Raw genomic sequence first — 16,973 nt, 5'->3', positions numbered from 1 at the left:
ACCCCATAATACAAGCACAGACAGTCCTAAACGACGAATTCTCCGGTACCTACGAATAAACGGATGAAGTTATTGTATATAAAAGCTAAGCGGACATTAGTAAACATGAAAATCATTCTAATTACTTACTTCAATGAATGATATGCCGTCGATAACATCAACTTACAATTAACGTATCCCCCTTCCAATGGCCGTGGCTCAGACTCCTACAACGATGTTATTTAGGTATTATAAAATGTTTGGTTTAACTGCTCCAGTTTTATTTTATGCCCTTACTCAGATATTAATATTATAAATAATGCAAAATATGAGGGCTTCCAAGCCTCTATCGTCGGATATTTATCTTTAAATATAAAATAATCAATACGTCTAACAAACGAAGCTCTCACAACTGCTGGCAACTATTACAAACAATCACAACAATAGCTTCGCGTGATGTTTAGGCACCTTTGACGTCATCGAGGCTTCGTCGGCAGTGGCTTGGGGGGTGAGGGAGTTTTTCCCGCGCTTTAAAATTCGTTATATTTATCATTAAATATCTCGCGAAGGAAAACTCAGATATACATGCGGTTTTCTTTGTTGTATTCAGAAAATAATTTTCTGTCCGCCTGTGAAATAAAAAAAATTCATGCAAGTTCCCCATTGTACTCTATGTACATCTCCTTTAAAGATTGAGGCATTAATTGTCGTCATATATATTAGAACGCATAGGTATTTATTTTTTTACATAAAAATTAGGGATATAAAATTATTTCAAAATAGTTGGTGGCATGAATTTTAAAATAATAAAATCATAACTTTCACGAAAATTGCAAAATTTTATCTCCACTCTAATGACTAATGAATATTTCATGGAGATAATGACTACAAGAGCACTCCTCGATTCTTGATTTACTTGGCATGACCGTTACGTAAATCACGAAATGCATTCGATTGCCAATTTAATCTCAGCCATTCCGCCAGCGAATATTATCCGATGGAATATATTTCGCCTATGCTAAAGATACAGATTCCTTCATTGATCGCTTCTTCGCGAAGACATTATTGGGATCAATTATAGATAATTTCTAGCGGAGGTCATTGTGACTCAGGAAAATAAAGTCCGAATTTCAAATGACATATCTTGGATTTGTACATTCTTACTTTGTTTTAATGTATCCCTCGACTTTCAATTGTTGAGATTCAAGTAAAGTAATTTTCTCTTGGGCCAGGGGCACACGAAAATATATGAATTATTATTACCATTACGTGCTTCTGTTGAGAAAATCCAGACCGCAAACGAAACCTGCAATTTCCCGTATGTCACATCCTGTTACTGAGAAAGGTTGAGCAGATAGTGTTACTCGTCGTTCAGATTCGCTGGAAAACTTAATGACTTTTGCATTTCTCATTGATTGATCTTTACTTCATACTTCTTTCTCTAGGTGAGTAGGGTATAAGAACTCATCTCTAATCAGTCTTACCTAAATAGGAAACATGGACGGGCAAGCATTAGTCCGCTTTCACCATTCGTAATCCTTGGAGATTGATCTATTTAGAGAGCGTGTCATTTTTCGCTCATCCCAAATTTCCTGCGGGATAAGAGGCCATTATGCTCTGTCAGAAGTCGCCAAGTGATTTCCCCAGACACGCAACAGCCGTAAAGGTCGGAGATTTTTTGTCGATATTTAAAAGGGAAAGGAAGAATTCTCCGACATAGTGCTGTTTCGGAAGACAGCAGGCTTCTGAGCGAGGTAGATCGAGCGGGGAGAGAGATACGCTTACATCTACATACAACCACGCAAGGCGCCTTCGTAGGTGTTTAGCGGGGGATGTTTGGAAACCAGCCGTTAACGAATAAACCCTAGATGCTCAAACGATATCCCGCCAAGCATTTACCAAAATCCTTTATAATTCGTGGAAAAAAGAAGTTCCCACAACCATCCATTCGGCAAAATTTCTCCCCTAATTTATTATCTCTCTTAATTTATCGTTTCTGTTGGACTTGGAAAAATAGTGGGGTTCTAATATGATGTTCTCCTTGTCGCGCTGAAAAATATTTAGGTTCACAATGCACAATTTTAAAAAAATACTTTTCACCTGGTAGGTTAGTTAAATGCAGTAAAGTTTTATCGGGTTTTACACCGGGTCAGGTCCTCCATATCTCCTTCCAACGTTTCGATGAACAACTCGCCCATCGTCATCCAATGAGTTATTGGATTTCTGGACCCCTGATGACGATGTGGGCGAGTTGTTCATCGAAACGTTGGAAGGAGACAGAGGGCCTGACCCGTTGCGAAACCCGAGAAAACTTTACTGCAATTGTTCGTCGGGAAAAACCAAATGTTATATCAGGCTAGTTAAATATTTTGCATCGTAAATGATATTAATTGATAGTAAAGACTAATATACATCTACACACTTTCCCGCAAGCCGCCTCAATAGGCGTGTGGCGGGGGTGTTAAAACACCAATCTTTAGTGAATAGAAAGGAATTGCTACAATGAAATTCCGCCTTGCATCTATTAAAGTCCATTACAGTTCGAGGAAAAACGAATTCCCATACCTATCCGTTCGGCAAAATATCTCTCTCAATTAATTGGGAAAAAAAGGGAAGAGAAATTTTTTTAGATTCTGTGACCCGAGACTGAAAAATGTGGAATTTTCATGAGTTTTCCAAATCGTTCCGTAAATATGAGGGCTATTGAAGACGCACATTTCAAAATAGCTCATTTGGATTCCGATAACTGCTATAGATATGTAGCCTAAATTTTGGTCGAAGAAAACTGATTTCACTGAGTACCTCAAAAAAAAACCTTCAACACATGAAAACGGATTTCACTGATAGGCAAATGTTGTGTCATCATTTCCCACATCGCTTTAGTTGGTGATGGCCATGATTGGATCTGATAAAAATGAGAGACAGGAGTCAATAGCGACGTTACCCGTAAGGTAGGTTCCTATTTTTCAAAGTTAAATCATTAACTCTATTCGCTCTAATGCTGCCAATTAAACTAGAAATATCAATATAAATACTTTCTCTCATAATTTTTAAAATAAAACTAATAAATATTCTTTTACTCGAAAAATTAGGTAATTCTCGCGCATGCAGCTATTAGTATTTTTTTCATTTAATTACATAAGGGCATGTTAAAAAAGAACAATTAAGAAGCACATACCATGGATATCTCATGATATTCTTTAAGAATATTCATGCGTTCTTTGAGTGCAATGTAACGCCATTTTCTATTAACTTACATGTTTCTATTTTAGTGACTGTATTAATTTGACGAACATTTAAAAAGTAGTGGAAATACGTGCCGTCCGTTTTTTCATGATTTTTACATTGAGACTCCGTGCATCACTTTCTGACCAAAAAAATTAAATTATTGTTGTAATTAACTAATGTTGCTGTTTTTTGTACTGCATTGTTTTGAACAAGCATTTCCAAGAGAGCTACCTTAAGATGGCGAATCATAAAATCAATCGCAAGGAAATATACTGCGGTGAGCACGATATTTTTTTCGCCGGTCGATAAGTGCATAAAAAAATAAGAACGCATTTTCAAATATTCTTGAACATGACATTCACTCAGTTCCTCCGTGGAACTTTGTAAAAGTAAACACATTTCCCGCTTAAGAGACGCATCTCCAACGGAAAGTCCATTAGCGAAAAAATGACGAATACACTAGACGTATTTGATTGAAGTGCAGAGACGCAGAGGAGACGTCGTCGAGATGAACTTTGATCTCTCGCATCAAGAGGGCAAACGAGGGCAGTTAATGGACGAATCCCTATCAAGGAAAGATATACGGTAGCAGTATATGTCCTAGAGATGTGGAAAATGGCGTAATGGAAGAGGGTAATTGGAAGATCTAAACACTGGAAAATATCCAGAGGAGATTTTCCTTCGATCAAGACCAGCAATAAAAATTTGAACATGGAGGTTTCCTAACGGATAAAACAGAATCTTTTAACAAAATATATAGCGCGAAATTTGACTGAATATTTTAACGAATGGAATAAATTCAAGCGATTCAGGGGATTGTAAGAGTACCTCCTAATGTTATGACATAAATAACAATTGCATTTCAAGGAAAAATTTGGATTTCACTACGCATTTTTCGTGGAAATGGGCAATTTTTATTTTATTATAATTTAATGAATCGTATTCGCGACTAATCTAATGTCCTGATAAAGAAATATATCCAAATGCAGTTCCTTACATTCGGAAGATGAGTGGATCATTCTCTCCTTTAATACCCTCATTGACTCGGAATATTTAATCAAAAACTGAAAATCAAAAATAAGAAAACACAAGTTAGCAGGATTTATATACATGATAAAACAAAAATCTGAAGCCCAAGATTAAGACAACGGAACATAAGCATAAAAAATGGTTTCCTAAAATATTAACGATATTTTGAGAAGCACATTTTATCTGTCTAACTGAAAAAGCAATCCCATACGTCACGTTAACCAAGAAGAAGTACATTCTTCCGCACACTAGGTAGCCCAAGGACCCCTATTAATTCCGCTTCATCAATTGGTTAAATTATTAACCCTTTTCCTCATTAAAGATGTATATTTCCCTTGAGGCACTATCTTTGCGGGTCTCCTTCCAATATCATTCTAGCCACTTTTGCGAACACGCATAACTTTTTCTCTTCAGGCTTCATACATACCTCAGCCTTTCACTCTAACTAACATTGTTGTTTCTAATAGCTTTGGCAATTTAATAAAATTACAGGTCTTTACACCCCATTTATCTCATACATAGAGGTTGACGAGTGAATACAATCACCGTAAGTACCTCACAAACAACGCAAAGAAGCGCTTGGTAATGGGAATGTGCACACCAGTTACCAGGTGTGCGTGATGATAGCAGGCAACAAGAAACATACCGTATGTATAGCGATGAAATTTTCGCGAAAAACAGCCGTTTTCCCGTCATTAAGGAAGTGGTTTTTCCTTCAGCTTGCAAAAAAAAAAAGTTCAAAACTTTAAATAATCTCAGTAAATTATTTCATAATACACCGCAGCTCATAAGAATTCTTCATAAAAATTTGCTAGAATATGTAAATGCCTCGGATATAGCGGGTGACATCTTTTAAAAATAAGCAGCAATTCTCATCAGCGTCAACATTAAAAGAACGATAGTAATTAACTCGCTTGATGTGTACGTCGTTAATTTCGTATTAGTTAATACAGAATGTTGTTACACCTTAAACTAACAATGATTTTAACAGTAAGAATAATAGTAACTGTTGCTATTGACAAAATTAAGTTTACTCAATGACCACCTTAAAATGCAGCCATAAGTAAACACTCGTTTACAATAGATTTGATACATTATAATAGCGATGAAGAGATTTTGTGAATTCCACAGTTTATTTTATACAGAACGACCGGTTTCAGCAGCCAAGCCATGTACATTGTACAAGTACCTACGTACAAAAACATCGCTTTGTTTTTCAATGTACCTAAGGATGGTTTGAAAGCCGAAACATATCGTTCTGTATATCTGTATATAAAATAAAATGTGGAAGTCATAAAGTCTCTTAATTTCTATCATGGAGCCATTCCGCCATAGCTTTCAATTTCGATTTAATTGATAGATACATTATGTTCACATAAGAAAAAGTTATTTTATAATCACCTCCACTACGACCTACATGAGCATTACAGATTCCTTTGAACACGCCTAATATATTCTGAATAGTTTGATTTTTTTAAATCGATACTTCAACAAGAAGAATAAGGTTACAAAATGGCATCGTTCTAAACATTCACGGGGTAGCAGTGGTTTCTTCCCAACGATTCGGTTCAATGGTCGCCATTGGACCGCGAAAGTGATTGGGAAGCAGGTGGTCGCTTCCATGCCGGGACGAAATCTAATCCTGAAGAACCAGGCCACCTCCAACATCCAAAGGAATGGAGACACTATGAGTGGATGACTTCGGAGCCAGCACCGAAAACAAGGCGTAAATCAAATACGGGAAAATTTCATTTCAAACCACAAATTTTCCAGGCAAACGCTCGTCCACGGCACCGTCGAAACAGGAACGATTTCCGCGAATTTTCAGCCCTTCAAAAAATATGAAGTAAAAAAAAGTGAATTCTCGATGAATAAATCTTGGCCATTTGATGGCAACCATACGCCCTTAGAATGCTCCCCAACGGAAGAACCATTTCCGTCACTCTACCAGAGTTTTCCCCGTTTGAGAATAAGCACGTACGACACGTACTTGGCCTCGGAATGAATCACAATTTCAATTCAATTTCCAAAAAAAAAATAAAGTAAATTCTGAAATGACACAAAGTCATCATGTCTACATCGCAGATGTGAGCCTCTTGAAAAAATTCATAGCAGATCAGAACGTGGAAAAAACTTCCAATGCCTACTCATTCATTCGTCAATGAAAATTAGCTATGAGAGCTACTAAATATTATAAGGAGAAATTTAACTTACAATAGACTTAAACAATTAGAGCTATGAAGTCAGCAGTCACCTTTTGGAAGCTTCACAGTTGCAACGCAACGAAAAATATGTCGTACGATCCAGTTAAATGATCGCTTCCAACGTGTCCGGTGCCATGGAGGGACTTATTGTTAGCTCAATTCACATAGCTCGTCAACAGAATCAAAGAAATCGGAATTTCCTAGCCTTAGCGTTTTATCCAACAGATCAAATCACATAATCGTATTCTTTATTTAATAAGATAATTTATAAATATAGCATATTATCTGGATACAATGCCAAAGCCCTAGGATATTCCATTACGCTCGGATAAAAATAAGTAAAAAATTAGCACCCATCTCAATGAAAATAAGATATTTTTATACGCTCCACCAATCGAAACTGAAAACAACCCCGAGCTTATTCTTATACACTTTCATGAATGTATCATAAACAAGTGACAGTCTCAGTTATGAATTATTAGTGCCCAGAATCTCCGATGAGACGAAGGAAAAATTGTGATAATTCCAATTTAATAGTAATAATTTTACTGGTTCAGCAATCAAGTACATGAAATTGGACAGGTTACAAATTACAGGACAATTTACAAATTAATAGCATAAATCACACTATAAAAATATAAAATTATGTTAGTAATGAAATCGATAACTCTCATTTTATGAAGTGAAATTGCCTTGATTTTCAGCTTAAAAACAGAAAAAAATAATAATACACTTCAATTCATCAGGTACAGCATTATAGAGTTTTAGGCCCACTGAATTTGGACCACACAATGCAGTTGTAAAGCGTACATATGAAGCATGTAGGTCATTGGAACATGTTATAAAATGACTGTGTGAAGTACCTTTTTTATTAAATGCGTAATATTATCATGAGTATGTATAACGAAAATATATAAGAAAAAGTCCGCATATTCAACACTAGATATACAATGATATTTAGCACCAAAACTACGGTAAAAGTAAATTTTAATAGTGGAAAGTTTTGCGGGATTTCATTTCATTCAATCCCTTCCATTTCACATGAAATAAAGTTCAAGAAGAGTTTAAACGATCAATGGAAACTTTCTTTTTTTCATTGAAAGCTGACCGTAACGGAACAAAATCAACAAATCACTCAAAGCACAAAGAAGACAAAAATCCGTCGCTAGATTAAAAAAATCTGTCTCTCGGATAGTTCTGGGGACTGCAAGGCTTCGAGGCGAGGAAATTGGGACGAATAGAGGAAGCTTCGATCCCTATCTTCACCAGGATACGTCCAATTAAATTTCGGGAAGCTGAGGCATCGTGACGAAGAAGATTTGGGGAACTGTGTGAGATGAGAGGGAGGGAGGCAAACTGCCTGAATAATAGTAATAAAAAAACACATCCCATAAATCGGAGAGGAAACGATGATGGCCGCGAACGAAGGTCAACCGTTCGCGGGGTGAATTAGTAAGAGTATGCTGTAAACATATACGCTCATAACGCCAAACGCAGTTACGCTCATACGCTACTTTACCATGTATATATACTAATTTCGTAGCGTGTCGGTCCGTCTGCATTTTACGCAGTGGCACTGTAGGGTCTATCTCATCCGTATCAAGTGCTACAGGAATGGGGTTTGGAGCGTTCGACGCATAATCTCTGCACGCAGGTTCTTAGCACCCAAAACGCTCCAGCCACCCAACTAAATAGCTCATAAAGGAAATTCCGCCGAAAACCAAATGACACGTCATTAATGTAGGGATTAAAAGTACTTCTCACTGTAAATCATCTATATATGTTAAGTCAGTAGCGTGTCAGTCTGTCTGCTTTTTGCGCAGTCACAGTTTAGGGTCTATCCCAGTGGTACCAAGTGCTACAGGGATGTGGTTTGGTAAGTTCGACGCAAAATCTCAGCACGCACGTTCTACACTGGGTCCCAGCGCTGTCGCTCGACATTGCTTAAAGTTGCGGGCAATAAACGTGAAAAACGGACCGAACGACAGCCTGTCCACCAAATGGGAGACGGACAGTGGCAGGCACAATGACTTCCTGTCTCCTCACTGCAGTGGTTCTCCTTTGCAAAACTCTAGCAGCCATCAAAAGGTGCAAGTCTATGACAGTCAAAAGCGCCAGAACGATAGGCGACAAGGCAACGATAGGTAGCGTAGCACAATCAGCATGGCTGTGGAAAAGTAAGGTTGGCAAGAAATAAGAGTTGGGGAGCCCTACGAAGATACAACACACCGGGGCCGGGACCCAGTAATTCAACTGATACGCCCGATCACCCGGGAAGGGGAGTGGACATGGGGAGGAAAAAGGAAAGAGGCGCCGCCGCGATAGGAGCCCGACGACGCCTCTGGGATGGAAGGGAGGGTCAGAGTAAACACCTCACCGCTATAGAAGCGGAAAGGGCTCACTAAATAGCGGAACCTGGAATCAGCCATTAAAGTGTCAACGATTTCGGTAGATTTTCCTACTAAAGAGAAAAATCCATCGATCAAACCGTTGGAAGGAAGGTTGGCACTGCTAATAGATGTAATTAAGATAATCAACCCGGAATACTGAAGTCAAATATTTAATACATTATTTCCATTTGTCCTTAATATCCGCCACCTTGTGGCAATATTGTTTGTTTTAATATTTCTAACCAAGCTACATACGTAGGTACTCAGTATTGCAATCCTAATATTCGTGATCGCTTTCGGCTCTGCCCCCCTCACCCTCCCGGAAAAGGTCAGCGAACTTTTCTGGTCACTCAGCCTCTACTCATACTTTTTGTTGAGCAGTATGACGCAACACCGTAACTCCCACTACAATACAAATCCACCATAATAATAATTTATAATATCAGCTCCAGCAATACGCTAAATCACATTTGTTTATAAAATTGGCGCAGAGATTGGTTAAAAACGACTGAAATACATTTACAAAGGTAACCATCGCATTATCCTCGTTCTGTGTACCCTTGCATATTTTTTCTCAATGGATATCCTCCATGAGAGCAAATTTATTTTTCAAAATATGATAAAAGTACATTGAGTCGTTAAGACACGGAAGAACCGCCTTAATGACCCCTGTGTAAAATTCATAACGTTTTTTTCGGCTGGAACAATATTTCATCGGTGAAACCTCGCGCAAGAAGCAGTAAGTTCTATTACATTTTCTGCAGCCATTTTTCTTCATTATTAGCGCGTCCTTGAGCCGTGAAAGTGCTCCTACAGCATTTTTGAATTTTGTTTGAAAGAAGACAAAAATTATGGAAAAATACTGAGTCTTCCCGTACTATGACGGGAAGGCACGGTACATGGATTTTCACTCAAGGGCTTGTTTTTCACGGAGGTCAAAAGATTTTCTGCGAGGATTTTTTTTTATTTAATGAATTCTGGAACGTCTCCTACAGTAAAGAAATGAATTATCTTTACTCTTCATATACTCCATAGTAACGCAGCGTTGACGCTATACGGCAAATTTCTATACCGTTTGACAACAGGATTAAAATTTGTCCGCAGCTTCTTCAAAAGACTTTTTCGTGACTCGTGAAAAAATTGTTAATTCGGCGAGCATCAGGATTAAAAATGGTTTCATTTAAACGCTCAGGATTCTAAGCTCTCCAAGAAAAATAATTTGAGCGTGAAATTTTATAATAAATCGCAAAGACAGGCAGTTTAAGTAAAACGGATTTCGTCAAGGGCTTAAATATTCTGTTCCATAGGACGTACACACCGCGGAGGGGAAAAAAATTTATGCTCGGTGAGAAGAAGCAGAGAGAAAAGGCACGAGCTTTGAAAAGGCACGACACGGCTTGCAAAAATGACCGTTGACAGGGACACGGGAAAACATGAGGCGTCAAACATTGCTCTGGTACACACAGGCCATAAATTAATTTTTTCCTCAAAAAGAGCTGCGAAATGAGATACTTTGAGGCGCCTGATATGAGCACGAGGGAAATACGAAGCCAAAACGGCCAGGAGCTTCCGTGCTTAATTTTAAAATAATTTTCCCTTAACCCAATATAACCCAATATTGCTTCTGAGCAACATCAAAAATGTATAAACTTTCTGCTCTATTCAGGAAATATCTAAACTACGCATTATTTTGTGGTGTTAATTGTAATAACTAATAATTTAGCTACCACGATTATTGTGACTGAGTGCAAAATTTTCAAGTTTTCATAATGAAAAATCTTGATATTTGAATTCTCCGAAAAGTATCTCTGGGTTAGAAATGGTTAAAAATCAACAAGCTAGCACCAACCTAATTAAATTACTAAATAAATAAGCTGCAATTATTGTTAGCTGTAACTATTTTTCTTTCTTGGTCACTAAGCAAAAGGATTATTAGCATTGTTTCTGGATACTAGTTGCAGTTTAGCGATAAAAAATCGAATTTTAATTGCGAAAGATTGAGGAAATCGAGATCCAGCCTTGATCTCTAAACTCGATTTTTCTACTTTGATATTGACTATTTCGCTTGATCTGAGCTGCGTCACTATCGGCCTATGAAAACGTAATCCGTCCCAAGTGAAAGACATTTCCCCGAGGCCGGTGACCTCGATTATCGAGGAAGCATCTCAATTATTTCATTCATTTGATCTTTCTTAAAAATTCAAGTGAGGCCTAATGATTCCAAGCGATGATCCCAAAACTTTAATTGATGCGCGTTCATTTTTACTTCAAATAATTCAAGCATGTATTCCTAGTAGATTTTTTCCTGCTACTCAAATGTGTATTTTGAATGTTTTTCGAAAGAATAATAAAAAATTTCGTACAACCGATTTTGTACATTTTTTTGGAAGAACCGTCGAATTTTTCGATTAATCAATTTTTCGGATCGAATTTCGCTTTTTTTAACTCGAGCTTTTCATTTCGATTAAAAATCGATTTTGACCAACATTTTGCCATCACAATTGCAGTTGTGGCGCACACTGTTAGTCACATAAGCGAATATTAACTCGGATGGTAGTGAAGCGAAAGATTCTTTAAACGATCCACAACTCCGGACCGGTTTTATGATATCTAGTTAGCGTAAACCGGGACATGATACTGACGTAACCTAAAAGTGCAATTTTTTTTATATTTAAAGCAATGTTAAGCAGCACATGATACCAACGGTCCCATGGTGTAATGGTTAGCACTCTGGACTTTGAATCCAGCGATCCGAGTTCAAATCTCGGTGGGACCTTGTAGATTTTTAGTCGGTTATCTGGTCCGCTATTTTTTTAATACATCTCGTACAAGGCCAAGGAGTAGCGGAAAAAAGAACAGTTTGAATTCGTTACGTCATCAACTCGCCTACAAAAGGGCCGTCGGTTATTTCGCCGCGAATGGCTCGAGAAGTAGGCGACGGATCAAAAAAGGGGAAAATATGAGGTACCTTACTTTTCAAAACTCATTCACACCAATTGATCATCTTTTTGCTCCGCGCATTGTGTTGGCAAGTTCAAACGGACATGAACGCTACACTCCCTAGGAAAGTTCTATATTTTTCTGGGGGGTGGGGAAGAGGAAATGGAGTGAGAAGGTATAGTAATGTCAGTCGATTGGTTTTTCCAATAAACCTCCTTGTTGTTTCTTCAAATTGCAGTTTTTTATCGTTTCACTCCTTCTAGCAACTTTGCTTCTCATCTTAACAATCCCCCGATCATTTTCCAACCACAACTGCTAGACAATAGTAGGTAAATAACAGTTTTTTTATTCCAAACGTTACAGTATGCATCGCGTGCGAGGATACGAGGAGGTGGCAACCGTAGCATTAATGCCCTCCATCCACTTGGGGAGGAGTGCCTCATTAGTAGTCCAGGCACTAAGGTACCAATTCCTCTCTGGTCTTGCGGCCGTCGGAGGAGAGGGAGGAAACCAGATACGAGAAGAACAAGGTCTCGGTTGTAGCGTAGGTGGCGCTGGGCAAAAAGAGGACTAACTGCCACTCTCCGGGACCGGTGGTTGGCTTCCGGGAGGAATTTCCGCGAACTTAATCGTCGTGGCGAGACATTATTGGTGTCGGCTTGGGGGAGCGAGACAAGGGGTCACCACGAGGGAGGAAGACGGGAGGTTTCCTCGACAGTAAACACACACGCGCTGGCAACGCGTTCATTGTGTCACCGATACTCCCCTTTCCAATTACTGCGCCTAGGGTTAAAAATTAAATTCATCAAAGGAGACGTGGTAGAATTAACCGTCGTATTTGGGTCATGCATTAATGCAGCATATGCAAAGGAAATGGTCTTTTTTTCAATTGGCGTATTAAAATCTAAACGTCTATGAGAGCCGATATCGCTTTCGAGGCCAGAGGAACTGTCCGTACGATTTAGGACACTTCGGGGTATTATAAATACGATGCCACACCAAGATTATATTTTATGGTCCGACAGAAACTTTGGGGGTAATTCACTAGCGAGCTGATTAGAGCAATAATATATATTTTACCAGATCCAAATTTTTAAAAAAGTCAGAGAGTGGCCTGCAGGCTCTAGTGGATACTTCATAAAAGCGCAGCGATGAGTATGGCATGACGATTAATCTCAAGAAGACAAAGGTTATACGGTTTTGTAAAGCACCGAGAGTTAGGGATGTGAGACTCAAGGTAAAAGTAGGCGGGGAAAAACTTGAGCAGGTTGAGCAGTTCAACTATTTGGGAAAGATATCTTAAGTAGGTAAGGTTTAAAGAAGGAATAAAACCGCAGGCACTCTCAGACCGTTTGTAGAAATGTCAAGAGCTTCAGTCTCAATCCAAAATCCAAGAACGTAAAAAGATAATATCATGGACGTGAAAATTATTTCTCATATGAAGTATGACGCGGTCACCATTTTCATGCCACTGAGATCATTGAGGGGGATAGGGTTGGTGTAGAGGGTAGAGCGCTGTCTTCCCATCCCGTGAGCTCGGGTTCGAATCTCGGCGATAGTAGAGAATTTTCAGAGATTTCTCGATCCCTACTTGAATGATATGTGGAGGACATTTCAAGCGCAACACTGCGTCCGTCGGATGGGACGCTAAGCTGTGGTCCCCTAGGCACCTTTCCTTAAGAGCATGCTAATGCCGACGCCGGGTTTCTCTCCACCCTTCCTTCCCTACTCTTCCCTCATGGCGCAAATGACCACAGCTGTCGGTCGCTGCCTCCAAATACCATACCAAGATCATGGAATACAAATTCCCCACAATAGCCAACAAATCGCCGCGAAATTTGGAGCACAAAAACTCGAGGCGACACGAACCATGAAAATACCCTATTACTACACTCTCAGGGTTTGTCCTTGAAATACTTTCTACTAACCAATATTCAGGATTCTCCAAAATATGACGCCGAAGAAATGACGCATTAAATCTTCACTCCGCTATTTGTACACAAAATTTTAATGATTCAAAACAAACGAAAATGTGGCATTATTGAGAATTTTTTAACTAACGCGAAACGTAGGTAACGTAATAAATCATTCATTACCAATCCACCCTTCTCTAAAATATATCCAAAAGTACAATACAGTTGGGACGAAAATCTCATGTGATATTTTTACCAGTCATCGCCGTAACTGTGATATTTACGAAGATAACAAGTTTTAACAAAGCTACGACATTATATTTTGAATCAGCCACGACCGCAATGAGTTACTTTCCTCTTTCCCTTCACCGTTCAACTTCCAGGAAAGTTGTGTATGCATAGGACGAACGGTACAGCGAAAGAAAGAGACGTATAAGGCAAGAGAACGGAAAAGGAGATCAGGAAGCGCAAGCAGAAGAGGTGGATGAACGGTGTATAGCGTCGAGAGAAAAATAAAAAACGGAAGAAAGGAGATATCTGGTCTGAATAAGGATACACGAGGAGGGTAAAGCAAGAGACTATTGAGTTAAGTCGACTCACTTTGATGTTAAGTGACCGCTATAGTGCACTGAAAATAGCTTAAATTCCTTCGCGATGCTCTTCCTACTCGCAATTTCAACGCAAGTTGAGATTCCTATACCAAATAAGTTGAGAAGACAAAACGGAATTTCGATTCAATGTGTTTAATGATGCTAACCCCAATAAGGGAGGGGTGGAAAAAAAGAAGTCACAATTGCAAATCCCAATCCAAAGCAAGCTCAGTAAATTATATTACTTAGTTTATTTTTAGGATTCTAAATATTAGGGCACCTAAATACATTTAAAAACTACGTAGAGTCACTAAGTACTTCTTCAATTCACACAGCGCTACTCCGCTTGAGCTGGTTCCGACAAGTAGGAATAGATCTAACTCCAGAGTAAGAAAGAGGCATGTAAATTTCACTTAAAGCAAGATATAAATTTATGGAAGAGCACCTCATTAATGACCAACTACACGAAAGCCGCCGTGCCAAGAATAAGATAGAAATTTTGCTATGTTTTTCCTTTTGATTACGGCTACGGAAATTCACCACAAACTTATATTATTAATGTAAACATTTAGTTATTCAAACTCTTGCTTCGGAAGTGAAGGGAATTAAACGTAAACAAAGGTTGAAAGGACGTGAAATACGGCATATTTCCTGATATACGGATGACAGGGAGACTTAAGGCGCTTTTCCTACAAAGAAAGTCGTAAACAAGGAAACTTTCGAGGAAAAATATAATTCCTACAGTAAAAAAAAGCGAGCGACAGAAGTGTAATTAGAAAAGAAAGATACGGCAGGCTGAGCGAAAACTCCTATTAGCCGAGGTGACGAGCTAAGAAAACGACAACATTTTTCAGAAAAAAATTTTTTAAGCCTTTCAATTTTTGTATAAAATTGGGTCACGTAAATAAAACTTTATAAATTCCCCATACTAAAAAATGTTGCCTTCATCTGCTTTCATAACTAGCATCTAAAGCCAAGAATTGCGTTTGGAACGACTGAAGAAAGCAACAAATTGAACAAACGACCATTGAAAAAACAATCAAGAAAGTAAATTCAAAGAGATTGTGAAAAAATAACAATTCATATGTTTTTAACCGGTCTTCCATAGCAACGACAACACCTATTGTATTATAACGTTTTTATAAACTCGCTCTCCTGTTTGTCATCTTGTTTGGGTCAAATCTTGCTACTAAATTTCAACCCATTTTCCGATTAGCTATCCAGCCGAAATTTTCAGTATAGCTCAGAACCAGATGACAATGCAATACTCTAACCCTTTTATTACGATTTCAACTGTATCTTGATCGTTATTCAGAATTTAAAATTAAACATGGAGATTGATGGGCACCAAAATCCGATGGCGGCGCCGCGATCATATTAAGGAACGAGAATGTTAGAGAGCCATTACAGAAAACTTGTTTACATCATAGTTCATTGAAAAATTGATTTTACCAAAATTTACTTGCATTTCTTTTAATGACCGATAAAAACATTTGTATAAAATTTTTATTTTACTTGGTATTATTTTGCCCGTTAAGCGGGAGCATAAAAAGTCCCGCACTACCCCATACTCGGGAGTACACTTAAAGGCACTTGCACAGTTCCTTTCTCACGTTTGAAGCCTTCCAACGCGTCCCTCACTTCCTTCCCTTTCCCATGCGTTTTCAAGGGTTCCACCTCGCAGGGGCTCGAGTGGACTCCAACCTACGTAATTAAACCTGGCGGGCAATTAAAATTTTTCCCTCCCGGTGGCAAAGAGTGACACGGGTGAAAAGGACAAAGGTGAAAATAATTCAAAGAGATATCGACAAAGATGAGAAAAGAAAGAGACGATGAACATCGGGATATGAAGAAAAACGCGCAAGAAACAATAGCTTGGCGGGACGCACCTAATTCTTACGTCAAACGCCTCGTTGTAAGGCAGCATGCATTCGCGTTTCTTTAATTTGAGTAAATACATTTTCAAGAAAATCTTTGCTCCCATCCTCCCAACACTAACTTTGGTCACACGAATTCAAATATGAACTAATTAAAATGAGCACCAAGGTTGAAATTCGCAATGACAAAATCATTTGGATTTACAGGGATGAGACAAATGATTTTTTCATGGCCAATTTTAACCCTTGGTTGACAACAACTTTCAATCCGTGCACGTGACTAGAAACAAAGCCACTTATTACATTCAGTGCTTTGAATTCAAATGAGGTTACCATTTACCAGACAGGAGTACGTATAGTTTGCTCTGCGGTCTGACTAAATTAGAATGTTGATTCGATGACTCGGTCGACGACTTTATTTGACTTGTAGCGCTGAATTGGTTGGCACAAAGATCATTTCGAAAGAAAAGATAATTCCTATTGATTTCAACACTCACTAAGTAGTAGAGGGGTCTGAATTTAAATAATCTATTTTCAATCCTTTAATTGACTTCTTAAAGTTTCCATTTTAAAATAAAAATTATTGCAAAGTTGGGGGTTAAAATTTCGTCCTCAACTTTTGACTGCCTTGCAGTCACCTTCAACGCCCCAATTACATTTGCTCTGAACTGTGGAGCGTATGTACAAGGTGCGTTTAGAAAATTATGGTAGCTAAATTTTTAAATTTCTCGCGATTTTGGAGAGTCCGACGGTGAAATTTTTTTATTAAGTAGGCATACATACCCCTGAAGTATGATAAAATTTTCGGATGTATCGAATTTTT

General features: G+C 38.4%; 1 protein-coding gene and 1 non-coding gene across 2 annotated transcripts in view; one reads left to right on the top strand and one right to left on the bottom strand.

The window, feature by feature from the left end:
* LOC124158221 (flocculation protein FLO11-like) overlaps window positions 1-16,973 on the bottom strand; it is a 390,266-nt gene that overhangs the window by 218,476 nt on the left and 154,817 nt on the right. The window lies entirely within an intron of this gene.
* On the top strand, window positions 11,535-11,606 carry Trnaq-uug. The gene has a single exon. It is a non-coding gene; the product is annotated as a tRNA-Gln (tRNA).

Source organism: Ischnura elegans, chromosome 4 (genome assembly GCF_921293095.1).
Source record: "Ischnura elegans chromosome 4, ioIscEleg1.1, whole genome shotgun sequence".
Lineage (NCBI taxonomy): Eukaryota > Metazoa > Arthropoda > Insecta > Odonata > Coenagrionidae > Ischnura > Ischnura elegans.
Note: the sequence above shows the minus strand (reverse complement) of the source record. Positions and strands in the feature narration are given on the sequence as shown.